The sequence below is a fragment of the Musca autumnalis genome, unplaced genomic scaffold (assembly GCF_047663935.1).
Source record: "Musca autumnalis isolate F117 unplaced genomic scaffold, ASM4766393v1 scaffold_3, whole genome shotgun sequence".
Taxonomy (NCBI): Eukaryota; Metazoa; Arthropoda; class Insecta; order Diptera; family Muscidae; genus Musca; species Musca autumnalis.
Window position 1 is genome coordinate 60593235 of NW_027411866.1, and position 14477 is coordinate 60607711.

The window sequence follows — 14477 nt, forward strand, 5'->3', positions numbered from 1 at the left end:
TTGGATCGAAAATGGAGTGCATCCCAGCTGTGTGCTGTGGAAGCACAATGGAGTGCATCGTAGCTGCGCGCTCTCTTGTAAAATTCATAAGTGAATTCATAGGAAAAGATGTACTCCAACGGCAAATGTACCGTACACTTGTAGTGATTCAACTGCATCCGCGGATGCATACTTTTTGCTGGGTGCATCCGCAGATGCAAACCTTTTGTTGGGATACGATAGGAAATATGACTACGAGAAATTACTCGCTAATTTATTCTCCATCACTCGATAACGAAAGTTGCCATCCCAACTTTAGGTACTCGGGTCGAAACAAGTCGATATCGAATCACATAATTAGGTCCCTTATATGTCATTTATATATGACCACATTAACAGGATTTAGCGCATTATCAGGTTTTATTTGCTAAATCGGACCAAAATCTACCAGATTTACCATACAAAAATAATTGTGGGATAACCCGGCTTCATTAGCCGGATTTAGCACATTATCAGGTTTTATTTGCTAAATCCAGCCAAAATCTACCAGATTTCACATACAAAAGTAAATCCTCGTATTGAGTGGATTTGTTTTAAATCTGGCATAAATCCTCGCATACAACTCTGTTTTTTGCAACATGTTGCTAGAAAATACAAAAAGTTGCAAGCTGGCACAAGAAACAAGGTAGATGCATCGGTGAATTGCTACACTAAAAATAATTTAAAATGTAAGAATTTTTAAGCAAGGCGATAAAATTAAATTTTCTTTGATATACAAAATTGATTTTAAACAACTAAGACTAATATTTACGATGTCTAAACGATAGAATAATTCATTTTTTGCTCATTAGTAGCATAGTGTGCTAGCATTTTGTCATGTGCACAATTATTGGCAATATAACGCCATCTATTGGTTAATAGCAGCACTTCATCAGCTGTTTAGGAATAATAAATGACAGTCGAACAGTTTTACTTGTTTATTTGCCGTCAAAACAAAATAAACAAAAACCACTCAATTAAACCACACCGGAAAGACTGACGTGATGACAACAACCTGTAATGGCAGGTTACAATGCTTGAAACCTTCGTTTTCTTTTGCGACTTGGAAGCAGCCGGAGGTGAGACTGTTACGAAGGAGAAACCGACCAATTCTGACAGCGATCATAACCTGCAACCGATGTAAAACTGAGAACCAGCCCATACTTATCATTGGTTACAACCAAAAGTAAACAAGAACAATACTTTCTTATAAATTGCCTTTATTTGAAAAGTGCGAAACCAAATGCAATAAATCAACACAAAAATTCAAATGAACATTGTACAATTGAAACATACTGAAGTACAAACCAAATTGAACTTAAATAAAAAATAATTAAAGCTGAATTAACGTTAAAACTAAATTGGACTTAAATAAAACCACTTAAAACATAATTAAAATTGAATTAAAGTACAAAAAAAGAAAAAAAGAAACTTAAACCAAAACAGCTACAATAAAAAAAGGAAAGAAACAAAAAGTACTTACAGAGTTCTTAAAGCTATTCAACACCAGACGTCTTACCCTGCGATCTCACCTCCCCCGCTGCCCTCGTTGGAATCTGTTTGAAGCACCTGCCGTCCGCGGTGCCAGGTGAATGCTTATGACCAATATACCCCATACAATACTTGACTGCTTCTATAATAATCTATAAAGAAAAGAAGTTTTAATTTACATACATATAAGGGAAGGCATTTCGAATTTGTATTTATCTTGTGTCGACCAACTATTGGGGTCAAGTACCAGCCCTAACAGATAGAGCTCTTTCTAGGCAGGCAGGGAAGTCAGGTTTTGAGGGATTTTTGTCCATCGTTTTCCCGAGATGCTGTCCCTTTTTGGGTCATTATGATGACTCTAAAATAAAAAGTATGCGTTAATAAAAGAAAAAAAATTTAGGGATTTTATAGATCATTGTAGAGAAAGCATTTACTTACCTAACACAGAACTTATTTGGACGGACAGACGTAACTTATAAGCAGCTATCACTTGGAACCCTGTTACCTGGTTACCAGCACATGAAAATATACTAAAATAGAAATCAACTAAATTAATGCGTCTAGTATTTTTTTTATTAAAAATAATTTAGAATATACTAAACTTAATTTGTTCCTGAAGTTTACAATTATACTTACCGTAATTTTCTTAGAAGTCATGTTTTTGTAAGAATTATAGAAATCAGTATAATAAATCGCACAACAATGACCATTTGTAACGTACAAATTTGAATTGTTTTTCTGAGATCATGTAGCTCTCAAATCGCATGAGGAGTTAGGAGGGAAAATAGAGTGAAGAGGTAGGTATGGGGCAATCTAAAACTCTTGGTTGCTATGGTGGACCTGTAGTCCAGTGGGAGGGTAAATCCTCGTCGTAAGACCCGACGAGATGTGGCTCTTAACAAGTTAGTGTGGTGCTGAATTCCTTTGTCCTTTATTTGTTTTATGGTTCGCTTCTCTTTGGGTCACCAGAATATACTTTTTTATTTCACCTTCTCTTATCTTAGTCTGGCATGAAGGATTTTTCTGATGCCTGTCTTATGAGGTAGAGTGCCGCAAAGAACCCCACCATCCGACAAGCTTTAGCCGCGTGATACGCTAACATGCCAGCAGAGCGACACCTAGCCTCCAAAATAGACATCATGGTTTTCGATTCCAAGCAGGACAGAATGGCGCCCAGAACGTGGGGCCCAAGGAGAGAAACAGTTCAGTTAGAGCATATCTAGGTAAAAATTTGTTATTTGGTCACATAAGGTCAACTTCATAGTGCCTTAGGGGATGCCAATGGTCAGTTTTTGCTTTCGTTGGTAATAAGCACTCAAATCAGTACTAGTCTAGGACTCAGTCATAGGCCCATGGTTAGGTATTGATTGATTGCCATAGGGTAGTACAGGGTTGGGGCTTTAGCCAGTAGTCATTTTGTAGAGTAATAAAATAGCAGAGTAGAGTTTCCGAGGTAGACCTATATATATTTGGACCCGGGAGTGTTTTTAAAGAATTATTGCCGCGCAGCCAAGCTTCAGGTCTTCAAAAAGGAAATGTCTGTCTAGTATAATTGTTTTGAGGTAATCCTAGGAGTTAGACTTGGTATTTGGTAGTTTGCCGTGAAACTAATTGCTAATCCAGGATTACCGATAAGAGCAACCAACCAGCAGTAGTATTATCAATAGCCCAATTTTATCTCACGTAGATCCAGAGGAGAGGGTCTGGGGGTCCTAGTCTCTGGTCTTAGGCCTAGCTAGAGTCCACCGAGCACGCTCTCGAAAGTTTTAGATGAGATATTACCAGTTTTTAAAAGTTTAGCATTTTCAGCACCCACCGACTGTAAAATAAGAGTCTGTTATTAGGGAGTTTTCTGATTTTACTTCCTAGTTTATGCTACACTCTTCACTTTGTTTTCCCTGAAAACCCTTTCTCTTATGCTTTAGGCGATTTGGTGCGATATATCAATTTTTATTATTATTTCGAATATTCCCATCATATGTTGATAAAAGTTTTCCTTTTCAGGACATTATCTTCGTACGTTTATCATTTACATTTTTATTACCTTTACCTATTCACTTGATTTTGGTTCAGAAGGATTGTGTTTGGCGTGAGTGTGTGTGTGTGTTTTAGTAGAGTTTGACATTCACAGGTTGTTTAGTTTTAGCTAGGGTAATGGAGACAAGGTCGAAGAGTAAGGACCGGCCAGAAACAGCTGATAAGGCTCCTCCACCCACATCAGAGTTGACAACTCTTCCAGGGATAGTGGTGGGCGGGGGTGATACAATATCTGCCAACACTGGATCGGCAGAAGCAGCTGCATCCTCCACCGCCCCACCGATTTCAAGCGATGTTTCGCTTGATTCAGAAGGCTTTAACGATACTGTGATGTCTCCGGAGTTCGCCAGCCAGACGGCACGAGACATAAGGACGGATTGCCGTAGAGGAAATCCGTTCAAGGTGCTGATTTACAGTATGTGATTGCATCGGTTGAACGAGCGCAAGAGCAAATAAGGAGGAGTGTGGAAGAGATACGACAGTTCAGGAGTGAATGGCAGCAACAGACCTTGAATACGGGCTCGATGAATCTCCCCACGCTCCCTCCGCAACTGCCCCCAAATTTACCAGTCCAATCAAGGAATGGGAACCAACAAACACAGGACCGAGATCCAAATCCAACTTCTAATCGCCAGGCGTCAGCTGGTAACAAGAAACAACTACCACCTCTGACAGATTCGGGAGAAGCCACGGGCTATAGGCCGAATCGTGAATCAATTCCACCCCTTGCATGCAACTCGGATCGGCCTCCTCTACTTCAGTACCCTCCGCAGCTAGTACCTAATGGCTGGCAGCCATCGCAGTTCTCTGGTTACCCACCGGTGTCCTCTCCAGGCCCGAGATTCAACTTAAAGAATTGGGGGATTAAATTTGACGGTAGCGGCAAAAGTGTAGATGCAGAAGATTTTATTTTCAGGATCGAATCCTTGAGGCAAGATTATTCATACACGTTCGATGAATTGATTAAAGATTTTCCCCAATTACTGGAGGGGCAAGCCGTTGATTGGTATTGGCAACAGCGAAGAATTGCTCTTTTTCAGTGTTGGAGTGATCTGAAAAACTCTTTTCTATCGCAGTTTAGACGCTATGAGTCTGAATTCCAAATTCAGAAGAAGATAATGGACCGTAGGCAGCAACCACAAGAGTCTTTTGAAGAGTTCTTCAGCGCAGTTCTGAGGCTAAGAAACCAGCAACGGGTCCCCTATTCGGAGAGCGATTTAGTGGAGATTATGAAGGGCAATCTTAGATCCTCTTTGGCAGCTTTGATATTCCCAGTGAAGATCTATGGCCTAAACCATTTTCAGCAGGAAGTGAAGCGTGCTGAGAACATGCTATCTAGCCAGAGACATGCGTACCAGCAACGTTCTTATCCTGTACAGCGAGTTCATGAGCTTTACTATGAGGAACCGCGCCGGGGAGAGAACCCTGATGAGACAACCATCGAAGTGGACGCCATCAAAGATACCACAAGATATACATGCTGGAATTGCAAGAAACCCGGCCACAGCTACATAGAGTGTCCAATTCCAATCAGCCGCGTATTCTGTTTCCGATGTGGACGAGAGGGAGTTTTAGCGCCGAAATGTCCAAAGTGTCAGGGAAACGGGTCCCGGAGCGTGCCTCGGACTGCGGAAGCGCTCTCGACACAAACGGAAACCTCGTCGCAGTGAAACCCGACATTCCAACCAACCATTCAACCGATTCCGCTGTCGTGCAAATTTTAACTAATTCCTTTAAAAAATCGATGGAGGTGGAGCCGAAATTGAGGGATATCAAGCCTTTACATATCCGTCAGAAAGAATACCAAGAAGCTAGGATGAGAATCTTCGGTCAAGTCTCTCCTAAAGTGAAGAGGGCTAGAGAGCGGTATAGACAAAGGAAGCAGTTGCGACGTGAAATTGCATCGGCGTCTTTGTACGAAGGTGAGGACACGCGCTATTACGCTAAGATTAAAATTGAGGGTGTGGAGATTGAAGGCTTGATGGATAGTGGCGCCACGGTGTGTTGCCTAGGTAAAAACTGCTTAGAATTTGTGGAAAGAATCTGCATTAACGTTAAGACTTTTCATTCTTTCATTAAGACAGCAGATGGAAGTCCCCATCGCATAGTCGGCCAGATCAAAGTTCCCATCACGTTCAGTGGCAAGACAAGGGATGTGTCGTTTTTTCTAGTTCCCACTCTTAATCGGGAATTGTTTTTAGGTGTGGATTTTATGAGAGCTTTTGGTTTTTTTGCATCAGTGGATAGTCTCGCCACCAACAATGTTAATCTTTGTGACGAAGCGGACGCGGGAACCCGTGATGACAAACCCGTCCATATTCTGTCCGATTTCCAACGGCGACGTTTGGAAATGATTGTAGAAAAATTCCCATGTTACACCAAAAAAGGTTTGGGTAGGACGAAGTCTGAGGTCCATACCATTGATACTGGTAAGGCAGTTCCGGTGAAGAGTAAGCATTACCCAGTGTCTCCGGCGGTGCAGAAACTGATGTACGCGGAGTTGGACAGGATGTTAGCCATGGGAGTCATTGAGCCGAGCGAGAGTCCCTGGAGTCATCCAGTGAATCTGGTTCGCAAAGGTGAAAAGAACAGACTCTGTTTGGACGCCCGAAAGCTCAATGCTCTCACGGTTAAGGATGCCTACCCACTCCCGCACATTGAGGGTTTGCTTAGTCGGCTAGGGGATACTTTCTTCATATCGAGTGTCGACCTGAAGGACGCGTTCTGGCAGATACCTTTAGATCCGCCAAGTAGGGAAAAGACTGCGTTTACGGTGCCGGGGAGGCCGCTTTACCATTTTACGGTCATGCCTTTTGGGCTGTGTAACGCAGCTCAAAGGTTATGTCGTTTAATGGACCGAGTGATCCCCTCAGCAATCCGAGATCGCGTCTTTGTCTATTTGGATGATTTACTGATCGTATCTCCAGACTTCGACACTCACATGGAGCTGCTAGAGCGAGTCGCGAAACTCTTAGACGAAGCAGGGTTGACTATCAATGTTGCTAAGTCTAAGTTTTGTTTCAAAGAGCTGCGTTACTTGGGTTACATTGTTGGTGGAGGAGAGTTTAAACCTGATCCGGGGAAGGTGGAAACTATTACCAGTTTTTGTTACCCCAAAACGGCAAAACAGGTTAGGAGCTTCATGGGAGCAACCGGCTGGTATAGAAGGTTCATACCAAATTATGCCACGATTGCTGCACCTATTTTTGAAACTTTAAAGAAGGGTAAACAGTTTGTGTTCACTGAGGAGGCAAGATTAGCCTTCGATAGGCTGAAAGATGCTCTGGTAACGAGTCCAGTTCTGACCCACCCAAATTTTAGCAAGCCCTTCTTTGTTCAATGTGATGCCTCAGACCTCGGGATTGGAGGAGTCCTTTTCCAGAGGGATGGCGAGGGTGGAGAGCATCCCATCGCGTACTTTTCACAAAAACTAACACCTGCCCAGAAGAACTATTCTGTCACCGAACGTGAATGTTTGGCTGTAGTGATGGCGGTGAAAAAATTTCGCCCCTACATAGAGCTGATGCTATTCTCAATTATCACAGACCATAGTAGCCTTAAGTGGTTGATGTCCCACAAGGACCTTAGTGGACGACTTGCTCGTTGGAGCCTTCATCTGCAAGCTTTTTCCTTTGAGATCGAGCATCGACCCGGGTCTAAAAATGTTGTGCCAGATACCCTCTCTAGGTATGACATGGAAGAGCTTTCCACCGACTTAACTTCCCTCATTGATCTAAGTTCAGAGTATTTCAAATCGGATGGTTATAAGGATATAATTGAAACGGTAGCAAGAAACGAAGAGAGTTTGCCGGACATTCGTGTCATGGATGGCTATGTTTACAAGCGAACACAGCATTATGATGGGATTCCTATAAATGAAGATTTCTCTTGGAAGCTATGGGTTCCTTTAGAATTAACAGGGAATATCATCGAAAAAGTCCATTGTCCACCTCAAATGGCACATGGGGGTTTTCACAAAACCCTAAAGAGAATCAGAGAATATTTCTATTGGCCGAATATGACCATTCAGGTTAGGTCTTTTGTGCAAAATTGTGAAACCTGCAAATCAGCTAAACCTGCGAATTCGACCCTTCGTCCGCCTATGGGTAAGGAGACCATTGTGGAAAGGCCTTTTCAGCGTCTATACATAGACTTTTTAGGCCCTTATCCCCGTTCAAAGAATGGCAATTGCTACATATTTATAGTGCTGGACCACCTAAGCAAATTTGTGTTACTCAAAGCCATGTCAAAAGCCAGTGCCAAAAATGTTATAAAATTTCTAGTGTCCGAGGTATTTCACAAATTTGGTACTCCAGAGACCGTTGTCTCCGATAACGGCCCACAGTTTGTTAGCAAGGAGTTCCAGGAATTAGTGAAAAGTTTCGGAATCAATCATCTTCGAACTGCTACCCACTCTCCGCAAGCAAATGCTTCGGAGAGGGTAAACCAGTCCATACTAGCAGCTATACGTTCATATCTAAACGAAAGTCATCATAAATGGGACAGGTATCTTTCAGAAATAGAGTGCTCGTTACGTTCTTCAGTGCATTCCTCAATCGGAGTCACACCGTACTTCGCATTGTTTGGAATGAATATGATAAGCCATGGAAGCGTGTATGCTCTAGCCAAAAAACTGAGAGTTCTGAATGATCCCGAAGCAAATCTAGTTCCCAAATCGACAAAGTTAGAACTCGTTAGGAGGAACATACAGGATAGCCTTCATAAGGCATATGAAAACAATATATTCCAGGACAGGAAGTGTTCCGAAGGAGCTTTCAGCAAAGTGACTTCAAAGCTCAGTACAATGCAAAGTTGGGGCACAAGTTTCTTAAGTGTCGTATAGTAAAACCCGTGGGGAATTGCTTATACGAAATTGAGGATCTGAAAGGAAAATCTTTAGGGGTTTACCATGCTAAAGATTTGAAACAATAAATCTACCATCAAAGAATTTTTACAAAATTTCTTCTAGAAGTGAAGGTCCAAGGTAGAGTACCAAGTTTTAGTAGAGTGTACAACCGCGGTGTAGGGGAAATCTTCCTACCAAAAGGTAGGGAAAAGGAGAAGTGAAGTTCTTGAGACTCCAAGAGGCAAAAATGAAACGGTAAGGTCGGAGTTCAATAAGGACCTCCCCCGGTCTACCGACACTAGCTATAGGCCTGCGAATCAGGAGCTGTCACATGGTGACCGTCTTTGACCATTAGTGCAGTTCCCCTTTCGCTATATAAAATAGCAGTACCCGTTTGCAACCATGGCACGGGGCAGGGAGCTGTTGTACACGAGGTCGCAGATCAGTCCTTCAATCGACTTATGGCGCTAGTGCCTGGTAAAAAGGGGAAAACCCAATCAAACGCACCTGATGTGTTTCAGGTAAAGTGGAGTTTACACCATCCATCAATGTCGTATGAGATGCTACCTTTGATACCTGTGAATGTTGTACACATGGTGTGACCACTCTGAAAAATTGCATCTATCAAAAGGATGCGGCAACGCATAGGTTAATTTTTCATTTAGGGAGCGCTCTATTCGGCTATGTATTTTCGCCTGCGGTTGAGAAATAGATTGTTGGAAGTAAAAAAGTTTGCCAAAAATGAAGGAAATTGGTAAAGAAAACGAAAATGTAAGAGCGATTATAGTTTTCAACAAAAGAAATTGTAGTTGTCGCCTGATTTATATTGTGAGGTCATACGAAATTGTATGCTAGTGTGAACACAAAATCTAAAAGCGGTATGGACTCTGACAAACATAAAGGGTGTCGTGTGGTCTCGATTTCAAATATGTCTGTTCAGTGGTCTGTCTCGTTGAGGATACCATTAGTACATTAGAAAGAAATTATCCAAAGGTTTAAAAGGGGCTGATTGACATCATAGGAACCGAAATTTGGTGGCGGATCTTTCATAACTAGTGAACCTATAATGTTTGTCCTCGGACTTATGTATTTCTCCAATTTGATTTTGGTTAAATATACAAAATGTTCCACGTATATATTATAGGACGAAAAAAAACTGGCCATGCATGGCTTTCTTCCTGGCAGGTCATATCTGTGGAACACATAATAGAACGAAAATGCGGGTAACTACAGCTATAGGCGGTCCTGTATGTAGCAATTGCTAGGCAGATACTCTGTTCCCAACCGACAAACAGATCTTAGGAGTCATGAATTTCACAGATAGCGCGAACAGCAAATTACATTGAGAAGGTGATAAAGTGACAACATAAAACCTCCTTGTTTACCATTTTGTAAGCCGTCCTATAGGGCGGACATTTCACACAACAAAAATTCCGTTTAACCTTAATCAGAACATTAGTACTATCTAAAATCAATGATCAATTTGTATGAAGACACAGCCGAACACAACTGATTGTTTGATATGGACGAGCGCTGTAGATCTAGTCGTCGGCATCCGTAGCAGGTAGGAATGGGATAAGACTATGTTAAATTAGAAGATAGTCGATATCAGAAGAGGACAAGGTGTTGGAAATTACTCAAACTTAATAGAAACATCATTCTGATATCTTTGTCAGCGCATTCTAGTAAAGGGACACACCTTAAGATGGGTATAGTGAGTACAAATATGTTCGCTCAGTTTTTCTATTCAGGAAAAACCAACTTCGAGGACGAGATAAAATTGTCAAGGAAGTTTGATTTAAGTAAATTAAGTCATAGGCACAAGTCTTTCATGTATTATAGAAACTGAACGGTCACATGCAGCTTTCATATCATAAGCCTAATGGGAGGCGTAAATTTTTCGCAACGAAATCATTTGGTAATTGTCCACAGAAACCAATGCTGCAGACCTGCTCTATTCGTGACTACGATGACCAATCACACTACATCGTAGAGCGAAGTACCCTAGTCTTTTCTAACCTAGTGTTTACTAAAGTGCTATATCTGTACACAAGGCTGCATTAGGGGTGATCTATGCCCACTATTTAGGCTTTAAAAAATCACGAAATGAACCGCATCTTGTGCTGATCTAAATGAAGTCCCTAAACTGTCCGTTGGAATTAAAGCCTTATTTACTCTGACACCTAGCATAAGCGTCTTAGGGAAGTGCCTCAATATTTTGCCCGATAATACACGACATAGTCAACCAAAGGACAAATATAATCAATACATGCATGGAAATACGGTTTAAGATCTTTAAACATATGAAGAAAGATTTTTGGCTTAAGTGCTAAAAAAAAAATGAAAGCATAGGAAAATAGTTCTTTCAAGCTCAACTATATTCAGAAATATATAATATCCAATTATATCGAAACATTTCAGCTCATTTGTATATGAAATTCATTTTCATTCACTTTTTTTTATTAATCAAAATCCATTATCGAAAGTTTCTCTGTGGTAAAAGCAGATAGCAGTAGCATCGTCAAAACATAATGAGCATAAGAATTCTTCTGGTCTTAGGGGATATCACACATATCCTCTCGAACACAAACTAGTTTCTTTATTTTATATTTTCTAATTAGCATATGAGATGATTTGAAAACTCAGTCTATTCTTTTTTTTTAAATATGATTAAAATAGTTTTAAACATTTTACTACTCTCCCTACTCGCTTGTTATGTATTGGACTTTATATCCACTCTTGGAAATATATGGTGGTGTATGGCGCAAATAGCCGGTGGATTGTTGTATCATGTATAAATCGCATAGTTTGTGAATCAATTTGATGATGTAGATGAGAATAACTGTGGATCATCTGCGCGACATAGTTGTCAGCCAAAAATCCTGTGAGAGTATACAAATTTAAATTAGTTCCTTAGTGTAAACAAAAGTAACATGTGTGCGGAAAAGAAGACAAGAATCCTATGCTAGATCGTAGACAGTTTCAGAGAAAGACCAATACGAGTGCTCAGAAGTGAAAATTACCACCATTCTATTCCAGAATGATATAATTATTCCCCAAATATATATGTTAGAATCATTGGAGAGCTACACACCCGCTCGTATATACACGAAGTATTATTCTCATGTGAACATATGTAATATAGTGGCGCCAGTTACCAGTTTGCACTTTTTGGATGGACCACCTATTCTACTAGTGGCTAAGCCACAAGCTATGTTGTAAACAACGAAACACAAATACTTACGTTTGCCTGCCCATGTGGCTTTGCTCTTCCAGTCTTTGTTGGTCCAGGGAACAATTCTAGTACGGCGTAAATCTGATTGGTTCCAGAAGAGTTGAACCTTGATTGTCTGTTGATCATTTAGTCCTTGCCCTATCGGGTTGATTTTCGGATGAAATGGTAACTGACGAAACCCTCGTAAATGCTTATTAAGTAACCATGCATAGGTGCAAATGGCTGACGGTATATTTCATTTGCACATACGAAATTAGTTTTCAATCCATTTTCCGCTTTGGAAGGCTATTTACGGTAATATCCCCTAGGTGTTCAAACTGTCCTTCTCTTCATCGAAGTTATAGCAACAAGTAACGACCTTTGTACCTGGAAATGACAAAACAGCATTTAGCATGAGGGTGAATGGGGAGCACTACATGCGTTACCTTTATCTAAGAATGTTCAGTAAAGCACCCAAAAGAACAGCGGTAACGTTTCGGAAAACCTATCCTTTGAGGGGCCAATAATTTCATTTATTCTTATCCTCCTGTAAATAAACAAAATAGAACAGTTAGATTATTGATTGTCGTTTTGTATTTTTCCTAATGATGTTTGAAATCGTATACAAATTCTTTTCATTTTATCTCATCCAGTAAATTTTTTTGATTGTTAGGACCTAGGATACCGTTTCCATGCTTGGCGTTTAAGCCTATACATTCCTAACGGAACATCAGTGCGTACCCACTGCCCTTCATTCATTTGGCGTCAGTTTTTTTCATTCTTCCTTTTCCAAAAGCATGAATAGATCGTACACATACATCTATATGTATGCAAATATAAATTGTTATTTTAATGGACCGGTGTATTAGGCACACACACACATACGCACACATTCCCTTTTCTGAAACATCGCAGTTCATTGAGAATGAATTGAATTGCTTTATTAATTTCTTTTCTCTTGTTTTACCAGGGAATTTATTAATTTTCAACCAGTTCGGTTGAATATTTTATTTTCCACGATGTTTTCAGTTCATAAAAAGGTAAACACCCAAATTAATTATGACTTTACCTCTATTCCGCCAAATTGTTCGTTCACAACGTTGAATGAAATAAATTCTTTCGTTATGTAGCATAGAGACGTCGAACTACGTTTGGGTACCGATTTAAAAAAAACGTAAATGGAATAACCATAGTCGAGTAACTGCAAAACAGGGTGGCTCAAATAACTTTGTTTTTTTTATAGGCACCAAATTGAAAGGCGTTCGCACAGTGGACCTTAACTGAATTTGAATAACCAAATAGTTGCACTTTTTCCCTCCCATCCTTTGACAGTGATGTTCAAAGGATGGTTGGGTTTGTCATGTGCACAATTATTGGCAATATAACGCCATCTATTGGTTAATAACAGCACTTCATCAGCTGTTTAGGAATAATAAATGACAGTCGAACAGTTTTACTTGTTTATTTGCCGTCAAAACAAAATAAACAAAAATCACTCAATTAAACCACACCGGAAAGACTGACGTGATGACAACAACCTGTAATGGCAGGTTACAATGCTTTAAACCTTCGTTTTCTTTTGCGACTTGGAAGCAGCCGGAGGTGAGACTGTTACGAAGGAGAAACCGACCAATTCTGACAGCGATCATAACCTGCAACCGATGTAAAACTGAGAACCAGCCCATACTTATCATTGGTTACAACCAAAAGTAAACAAGAACAATACTTTCTTATAAATTGCCTTTATTTGAAAAGTGCGAAACCAAATGCAATAAATCAACACAAAAATTCAAATGAACATTGTACAATTGAAACATACTGAAGTACAAACCAAATTGAACTTAAATAAAAAATAATTAAAGCTGAATTAACGTTAAAACTAAATTGGACTTAAATAAAACCACTTAAAACATAATTAAAATTGAATTAAAGTACAAAAAAAGAAAAAAAGAAACTTAAACCAAAACAGCTACAATAAAAAAAGGAAAGAAACAAAAAGTACTTACAGAGTTCTTAAAGCTATTCAACACCAGACGTCTTACCCTGCGATCTCACCTCCCCCGCTGCCCTCGTTGGAATCTGTTTGAAGCACCTGCCGTCCGCGGTGCCAGGTGAATGCTTATGACCAATATACCCCATACAATACTTGACTGCTTCTATAATAATCTATAAAGAAAAGAAGTTTTAATTTACATAATTTGTATTTATCTGGGGGAGTTTGCCGTTCTCCTACCAGGCGCGTCTTCCCGGGTGGCGGATGGGAAGGGGGTCACTGCAATGTGCGAAAACGAAATCGTCCTAGGGCAACCAAGACGGGGCCGTTTCCGCACATTGTGGGGACTCTGGGGGTCTTTGGACCCCCCGTGGACCAAAAACTGGATCGGGGTAGTCCCCTTAAATAATTAACTAACATGGGTAGAAGAAAAAGAAGGACTAAAGTTACGGTGCAGGGAGTTAATAACCCAGTACCGGCGGCAAGTGTTGGTGTGACCACAAGCCATGTGTCGTCGAGATCAAATGATTGTGATCCGGCTGTTTTAGGTGTGGATGCCTTGGCACCTACAGCTGTACCTGCTACAAGTGCATCAGTTTCTAACCCCAAAGTTGACGACTCGGTTTCTCGTAAGGATCATGATTTGACCAGGGCTGGTGAAAGCCAGTCCAAGGCAGACAGGACTGCAAGTGTGGGCGGGGACGACCCTAAGACGTATCTCAAAAAAACTATCGACGACAGTTTAGAGAGACAGAGTAGGGAACTCCTCGACCAGCTGGAAAGGCTTGTGCCGGAAGAAACCACTGAGGACATGCTCCCGGAGGAACTGCTGCACAATCTTACTCTGACTGACGACGAGCTGGACACCACGGTGATCC

General features: G+C 40.7%; 1 long non-coding RNA gene across 2 annotated transcripts; it reads right to left on the reverse strand.

The window, feature by feature from the left end:
• Positions 1-1221: 1221 nt before the first annotated feature.
• On the reverse strand, positions 1222-12766 carry LOC141397821 (uncharacterized). 2 transcript variants are annotated; one of them, XR_012411521.1, is made up of 6 exons: positions 12676-12763; positions 12053-12153; positions 11637-11993; positions 1948-2039; positions 1741-1867; positions 1222-1661 (listed from the first exon to the last, which is right to left on the reverse strand). It is a non-coding gene; the product is annotated as an uncharacterized lncRNA (long non-coding RNA). The 2 variants fall into 2 exon arrangements; XR_012411520.1 differs by having other exon boundaries at positions 1222-1867; positions 12676-12766.
• Positions 12767-14477: the final 1711 nt, after the last annotated feature.